Raw genomic sequence first — 9,012 nt, 5'->3', positions numbered from 1 at the left:
CATGGCAGCAATATTGAGGAGCCCCACTGTGCTGATAGAGAGAAAAGCAGAATTCATGGGCTTTACTAAGACCATGAATGGGAGGGGTGGGAGGAGATCTGTTCTCTATCTTAGCAAAGAGGCGGCAGAGATACACCCACCCACTCAGCCTGAAATTCAGGGAGCTGAGATTAGACATCAGGGCAAATATACAGAGGAAGAAATGTGGACTTGTAAAGTCTGTCTGCAGAATGCCATCATGTGTTTCTGAATACCAGCTCCCCACGAGACACCATTCTCCATGCCCAAGGCTCTAAGTCCAGAGACAAACAAGTCTCAGAGTATGCTCTGTCCAGATCCTCACAGAATTCACATCGTCCATAGGCCAAATGAAGGGGGTGCATAGTTACCATAAGAGTGACTTTGTAGTTAAAAAAAAAAAAAAAGTAAAGAAAACTTTTTAAGCAAGGCTCAAATTTTAAAAGGCAAAGATAGTATATGTAGTTGAGGAAATTAAAAAGTTTTAAATTGACGATCAAAGTTAATGATAACTAGTTTGGTAGACAATATCTGCATCCTATATCACACAAGAGGCAGGTATTCAACTGTGTTATGCAGAATGGCTACTACAAATGAGGAGGTCAGGGAGGCAGTGGATATGCTTTTGTTATCTATGGCTATACAATAAAGTGCCTGTCTCATTGTTTGCAGGGTAGAACCGTGGCCTCACTTAGCTGTATCTTCTTGCTTCAGGCTGCAGTGAGGGTGTTAGCTAGAGGAGCTATGGTCTCGAGGTGCACTGGAGAAGGCCGCTTTCCAGACTCACCACTTGATAGCCACAGGACTCCACTGTGATCAGGGTTTTGTATTGAGACCCTAGTTTTTGCTGGTTGCTGCCTAGAAGCCACATTTGGTTCTTGGCCTCCTGAACTTCTCTAGAGGACAGATCAGAAGATAGTACTGGTAGAGTGCTTGTGTAGAACCTGCAAGGCCATGATTTTAACCCCCAGAACTGTAAAATCAATAGCAAACAGTGGCCCTTTGCCTTATCAAGTTGAAGATGAGACAGAGAGACAGTGTGGAGGCCCATCCCTTATAAGCTAACCTCTGAAGGACAAACTGTTATCCCTTGTTTATTCTGTCCCTTAGAAGGAAGCCATAAGGTCTAGCCCATCCACAAGGGGAACAAATTACACACAGGGCATGACTATCAAGAAGTCAGATAACAGGGGTCTATCATGGCCATTCACTACCATAGGGAGGCTATTCTCAGATTCTGTGGTTGTGGAGAAAGTGGAGATGAAACTAGGAGGAGAAATTGTGCTTTAGTCATGAGGCTAATAACAGTTAAGAATTGTTGACTTCCTATTTTGATTAATACATTAAGACCCAGGTACTGTCTTGCAAGATGGTAGACAGATACATCAATGTGCATGTTTTTTTTTTTCTTTTGAAATAGGCTTGTGATTTGAATGCTTGGTCACTGGATTGTAGCACTATCTGGGGGAATTCTGAAACTCTAGAAGGTGGGGCAGAGGAGGAAGAAGTAGGTCACTGGGGTAGGTCCTTTGGAGTCTATGATCTTCAATTGCTTGAATGCTTCCTGGTTGACCACGTTGTAAACAGCTCTCCTCCATCACTGGTTCCTGCTGTCACAACATTCAGCCTATGCATGTGAGAACCAGTGACCATGTACTTTGCCCTCTGAAACCTTGAGCCAAAATAAACTCTGCCCCCTTCTAAATTGTTCTGTCAGGAATTGTAACCCAGGGAGGTAAAATACAATACACAGACTGAGGATAAAGACGTGTGAGCTTTTTGTACAGTAACTGGCCCAAGAATTTACTATAGAGAAATAGACACACAGGGAAGAATGTTCCAGAGGTATATAAATGGAAGTAGTTTTAATACAAAGCATTTAGCGCTTATGTAAATATAATGATTTAATTACAGAAAATAAGAACCTGATATCTTCCTATTATCATTCCATAGCATAAAATAGCAAATTAGTCATTGGATTGGATTAGAATGTTTGACTTAAAAACTGCTATTTGACATGCTGACTTGAAGTGTTTTGTTTGTCTGTTTGTTTGCTTTTGTTTTGTTTTTTTTTTTTTTAAAGACAGGGTTTCTCTCTGTAGTCCTGACTGTCCTGGAACTCACTCTGTAGACCAGGCTGGCCTCGAACTCAGAAATCTGACTGCCTCTGCCTCAAGTGCTGGGATTAAAGGCATGCACCATCACTGCCAGGCTGACTTGAGTTTTATTAAACACACACATACACAACCAACTAAATGAATTTTGGCTTGAGATCAGAACTTCCAGCAATTTCTGAAACAGCTCTCAACACACTTCTGTCACAATGTACTGCATATGCATGTAAAGTGGTGTTCTCAGCACTAAGTATTATAAAATGCAAGTACCAACGGACTCTGAGAAGTGGTGAAGATGCCCCATGTCCTGCAGTATCAAATATTCACAGGAGTAAGTCTTTGTGTAATAACTGAGCACTATCTAATTAGTATGCATTTATTTCCATCTTTAGTACGTGGTAAAATTATGCCTGTGTTAGTTGTATTTGCCATTGTTGTCAATAAAAAAAAAAAAAGAAAACCAATAATAACAAAAACTGTAACAAGAGCCACCTAAGGAAAGAAGGGTTCATTTTGGTTACTAGTTTGAGGCTACAGTCTGTCGTGCTGGGAAATCATGGCATCAGGAGTAGGAAGGCAGCTGGTCCCATTGTACTCAACTGGGAAGCAGAGAGGGACCAATGGGGGGCTGGGCTTACTCTCTCCTATTCAGCCTGGGACTCCAGCCTATAGAATGGTGTCACCTGTACTAATATGGATCTTTTCATCTCAACCTGATCTAGAAAGTTCTTCAGAGACCCCAGAGGCTTGCCTGTGTAGTGATCTTGGAGGCTTTCAAGTTGACAATCAGTATTAACCACCATAATACCTGCCATAAAACATTTTGAAATAAATTTATGACTCATTACCAGAACACATTTGGCTTGTACACCCAGGGTCATGTTAAAAAATGTCTTAGGTGGAACAGGTTGCATAACTATGCTTTACTTGCTTTATAGGTGACTAGTCTTGGGCCCAGGTATGGGGTTAGGGAGATGAGAACACATCTAGAATGTTCAGGAACTTATGGGATTACTGTTCGTGTCCATGTGTCTTTCTTCTCCCTTCCTTGCAATGTGGTGAGGCTATGGGGAATCTTAGAATTCTTTTGGAAGAGGCTTGGGCATGCATGTCTTATGGTAGATTTCAAGCTAGTAACAACACATCCAAAGACGCTTTTTAAGAAATGTAATTAACTAGTTTTATTTGTTAAAATTGTGTGTGGGTGCATTCAGGTCAATGCAATTGCTTGTGGAGGCCAGAAGAGAACATTGAATCCCCTGGAGCTGAAGTTATAGGTAAGGGAACTTACCTATAACTGTGGGTGTTGGTAAAGCAATCTCAGGTCCTTGGCAAGAGCAGTGCTTACTAATCTCTGAGCTATCTCTCCAGCCTCGACAGACTCTTTGTTGTGAGCCAGCTGAGACAGAATGGTGGGGTAACATAGGAGCCCAGAAGAAAAGAACAGGCTCAGGAGAGTTCCTCGGGGAAGACACTAATCCTATTTGCCTCTAAAAAGACAAAAGGGTATTAATCAGCAGAATGAACGGGGAGAAAGCAGGAAAGGAAGAAAGTGACAGAAAAATAAAAATCTTGTAAAAGAGATTTAGCAGACCCAGAGCGGTGCGGGTTACGGAGTGGTGGATGCTGGATCTAGAGGGAGGAGACGGGCGCGAGTGGAAGACCTTGGAACATAACTAATGCAGGGCAAGGGTAGGGATTACACCCCGATGGCTGTCCGAGTGCCCTTCGTTCACCTTTTCATAGCCTCAATTCTTCCTTTTAAAATCAAAGTTTGCCTTGCACTTCTTCACCCCACCTCGTCTCTCCTACAAAACATGGCAGGTTAAGAGCTGCAGTAGTAAAAGCATTTGAAGTGTTTCTGCGGAGATGGCTTATGGCTGCTGAACGACCCATGCGGGATCACTAGCTTGTGGCCCTTGGCCCTCGGTAGTGAACAGGATTTGCCTGAGTCAGATAAATAACTGCTGAGTAGGGGCTTCTGTATGTGGAAGGGTCAGAGATGGATGAACTACAGGAGGATCCGGAAGAATCATGGCGACTGAAGTCCTGGAGGCTGCCCTGTCTAGCTGCCTTTGTCTTCCGGCCCCAAACTCACTCCTCTTTGGGTACAATGCTCAGGCAGACGCATATCAAGCCTGGGACCTGGGAGCTGTCACTTTGCAAGCTGCATTTAGTGGACAAAGATTCTGAGTGATGTTGTGTCTCTTGGTTGTTTAACAGTTATGGATCCCAGAACTGTTGTTTAAATTCTCCCAAACCTAAGATTCCTGTCTATTAATGAGAGAAATGATAACCTCAGAAGGTAAAGAGCCCTTTTGTACCTCTGCAAGCAGATCATCCATTTCTCTCCTCCTCCCCCTCCTCCTCTTCTTCCTCCTCCTCTTCCTCTTTCTCTTCCTACTCTTCTCCCTCCTTCCTTCACTCGCTCCCTCTCTCCCTCCCCCCTCATCTCTCAGCATTTAGATAGCTGTTCTTCTGGTCTTGGACAAGCCTTTGATGTTCTTCTGAGTTATGTAAAGACAATTCCCAGCTCCCATTTTCAAAAGCAGAGGTCAAGATGACAGAAAGGTTTCCTGCTCTGCCTGGGGAATGAATGAATGTCTTAGTTGGGTTTCTATTTCTGTGATGAAACACCATGACCAAAAGCAACTTGGGGAGTAAAGGGTTTCTGTCAGCTTACAACTTTTAGGTCACACTCCATCACTGAGGGAGGAGAAGCTTGTCTCTTCCTAACAGCTTGGCAGGGCAAGAGATTTCTTCTCCCTCCTTCGTGTTACTATGAAGGATGCTTCTGAAAGGAGGGAGGGCGTAGTTTGTCTATAAAGTACAGGAGGCGGATGTGAGTTCAGATACAGATCGGCCCATGGTTGATGTGTGACTCTGAGTACAACAACCCTAGGACCTTGAGGTTATCTAATCCCTCTGGGTCTCCGCATACCCATCTGTGAGATAGAGGTGGTGACACGAATGCCATGATTTCATTTTTTCTTTTTCTTTTTGAGATGAGGAACCTTGAATTTGAGAACATGGCCAAGCATGGCCTTTAGTTTCCGATACTCCTGTCTACTTCATTAGTGCTAGCCTTACACACAGAAGCCACCAAGCCCCGTTTATATGGTGATGAAGATCTAGCTCTGGGCTTCCTGCATGTTGGATGAGCGTTCTTACAATGAGCTTCATCCCCAAGTCCTGGACTGCAGTTTTGATGTGGCCGAATGTCCCTGGCTGTCTGAATTAAGAGACTAACTGGTGTCATTAGTTTTGTATCCTTCAGGTGGCTGTTCAGGCACTCCCACCGCTTTATCTTTGGGTAAAAAATCCTCATTAGATATTCTGACAGTGAGTAGACACGGTCAGTGTGAGGAACACTGGCTCTCACCACAGCTAACGTTTTAGAGAGAATGAAGAACTAGAAAGAAAGATATGCCTGGAGATGTATTCTCCAACTGAGTGTTTAAGCTGTTCATGTCACACATGGGACTCCATCTCTTCCAAAATACTACTGTCTGTAGCTCTGGCAATCCCCAGTTTCTCCTTAATATCGAGAGGGGGAGGGGGTCCTCCTGTATCCACTATGGCCCCATCACGACACAGCAGCTCCAGGTGGAGACTGGGGATCAGAGCCCTTGGCTACAGGAGACTGGGTTCTGGTGCCACTCTCTCTTACCGAATGCAAGCTGAGGCTAAAGGTCAAGGTGATTTTCTCTCTTTTATAACATCATAAAAAAAGGATCTCATTCTTCAGACACTTCTTGGAGGCTCATGTCCAGGTCACGATTAGCAGGTAATCTCATAGGCCTGTGATCTATCAAGGACTGTAGCCTGCCTGCCAAGACCCACTGCAGGGAAGAGACTGGTTCTGCCCCAAGGATGCTTCACTCCTATAGCATTAAAATGAAACTGGCTTCCTTTAAGTCTCTCCTTGCCTATCTGGAATTGATGCCAGCAACCTTTTGGCCTCTTGCTAGTGTGGCTCTCTGGTCACCATTTGCCGTTTCAAAGAGAATGGTGTCCTTAATCACTTAGGCTTCCCTGGGGTCGCACCACAAAATTGAGTGGCAGGAGAGAAGTGGAATCTAGATTTTTCTAGTATATATCCAGTGCAAAGACCATCTCCTATATTGCAATGCCTATTCTCAGATTTATTTCTGGTGTTCTCTATAAAATAGTCACTAAGCAAGGTATGCAGTTACCTGTAAGCTGATGAGGGGGCCACCTTGAAGAATCATCAGAGCTTCCCTTTTGTTCTTCAAGCTGAACCCAGACATCCAAGAGGAGACAAGTAAGACAGTGAAGGAAGTAGCTCCTCATGCTAGCCTGACCCTCCCTGACTTTCCCTGAGATTCCTTGCCCCTCCCTGACCCTCCACTGACCTTCCTTGATGCCCCCTGACCCTCCTTGTCCTTCCCTGGCCTCTGAACACATGGAGTCCTTGGATCCTGCTCCCACAGTATCCCATGGTATCCACAACAGGCCACTCTGCTTCTAGCCTAGGGAGAGCCGAGTAGGAGAAGTAGCAGAAGGCTGACTGTGGCAGATTGCATCTCCAGGCCTGATGTGCCTCTTCCAGACTCTGCAGCATTTGGTGATACAAGCTCATCTGTCTGCACTGTGCTTTTAAAAAGAAGTATGAATTGCTGGTGTTTAACTGGGCCAGAAGAGGAGTTGGTTTTTTTATAGATCTACCTAGCTCAGGGCCTAGTCACGGCAGCTACTCATGTAGTTATCACATTATAACTATTATTTCCATGAAATTAGACAGATCTAAGTCTATCTGAGACTCAGGTACATCTTTTAAACCAGTGCCTCCTGGGATTCTCTGGTCAATATTGATTTCCTTCCTTCTGTGTAGCAAATACAACACAAACTTTTGAAGGGGTCGAGGAAGAGAGAGAGAGAAAAAGAGAGAGAGAGAGAGAGAGAGAGAGAGAGAGAGAGAGAGAGAACTGAAGGTGAAGGATGAAGTTCAATTATTTGTACCACGAGCTTCTCATGTTTCTACCTGTGAAAGAACTCTGACATTGTATTCCTTTCTTCCTCCCCAGTTCCCTCTCTCCCTCCTCCTCTCTCAGGTTCTTTCTCAAGACAAAGCTAAACCACTTCATCATATTTGTGGAAAATATGCTTTTTAAAAGTAATTAGCAAAATAGAAAAAGTTGAAAAATAAACATAGTGAAATAAGAAACAACCCTTACAGAGAACAAGCACATGATCCTGTGATTTTCACATCTCCATAGACAGAAAAATATAGAACCCTAAAAACACTTTAATAAAATGAGCTCGTAATTCTAAATACTATTTTAAAACATGAAAGCACCACTTTCAACTTCATTGGAATTTAACAGAAGAAAATACAGTCGAACAAGACTACAGAAGTTATTGAGGAAATACGTTTTTTACAGTGGGATAGTATTTCGTGAGAGCACTTCTAAGGTTAATCAGAAGAGGCTGTCGTCATTTATTTTTAAAAAGAGATGATTCAGTTGTTCACAGGCCACTATTACCTTCTCACAGCAGACATCCCTCTAGCAGTAGATTTTTCAAAGAAGAACCTCTTCTCAGGCTATCAAATGTCATCTGAACCTTCTGGAAACTGTGCAGAAGGAACATCCATTATACGGATTGGTAAAGTGATGATCAGAGGCATCCAATGACTTCAATAGGGTCACAAGCACAGGGTGGGAAAAGAAGAGTGAAAAGCCATATCTGTTGGAATTCAGGGAACAGGGCCATGCCCACATTCAGGTGTGTGACAGTCATATTTGGGCTGCAGAGGATGAGGACATGAGTCCTCTATGACTTCCTGTTTCCCTTCCTAGACAACTAGAAAACCCCACTAGGCAGTTTCCTACAACCTCCTGAGTTACCTTACAAGTTTCATATCATTTAAACCAATGGCTCTGTATATGGTAGTTCTATTTGTCTATGTATTCCATTCCACTTACTTTTATGGGTAGGAGTGGTGTGTTGGTTACTCAAAAAAACATCTGTGACCAAATTACTGACAAAAAAAACAAAACAAAACAAAAACAAAACAAAACAAAACAAAAAAACCAAAAACCAAAAAAAAAAAAAAAAAAAAAACAAACAAAAAACAAAACAAAACAACAAAAAAAAAACCAAAACAACTTATGGATGAAAGAGTTTCAGGGGATTGTGCCCATCATGGCAGGAAGTTGCAGCTTTGAGAGTACAGGGTGGCTGGTCACACAGAGGGTGGTGTCTGCTGTCAGGAAAAAGAGGGAGATGAGAGCTGCTCTTAGCTTACTTTCATCTTCTTATTCAGTCTGTGACCCCAGTCCATGGGATAGTGCTACCCATATTGAGGGTGGGTCTTCCCTCCTTCATTAATCTCCTTTTACAGACATGGCCAGTACTGTGTCTTTCTCTTGGGTGACTTCAAATCTAGTCAAGTTGACAACGAGGATTAAAGCAGCAGAACTGTGGGGGATACAAACCGACATCAAGGAAGACAGACAGCCATATGTTATCTCCTGAGTGGAGCAAGGCAGATAAGAATGCTTTGGTGGAGTTCTGCCAAATTCACAAGACAGAGGAGCTTCACTGAGAGCTATGGCTTAGTGTTAGTCTGAGTATCAGACGGATGCCTTGCCTCTATTAGTGGGATTTTATTCCTGAATCCCTTTCTTCTTTCTCTTTTTTGGTTGACTGACCACCACTGTCACAGAGTTTTTTTTTTCAGGAAGGGCTTGTATGCATTGTATCACTGGTTTCATTGGGCTTGAGAAAGTGCTGCTTTTATACAACATTGTCATACGCTGTCCTTTACCCTGTTCACTTTCTTTCTCAAAGCACATTGTAAATATTGCTCTTTTGGCTTTAAGCACTGCCTGGAAAGTGCTGAGATGAGCCAGGA

This window comes from Arvicanthis niloticus, chromosome 1, assembly GCF_011762505.2.
Source record: "Arvicanthis niloticus isolate mArvNil1 chromosome 1, mArvNil1.pat.X, whole genome shotgun sequence".
Lineage (NCBI taxonomy): Eukaryota > Metazoa > Chordata > Mammalia > Rodentia > Muridae > Arvicanthis > Arvicanthis niloticus.
This window is presented reverse-complemented; position numbering follows the sequence as displayed.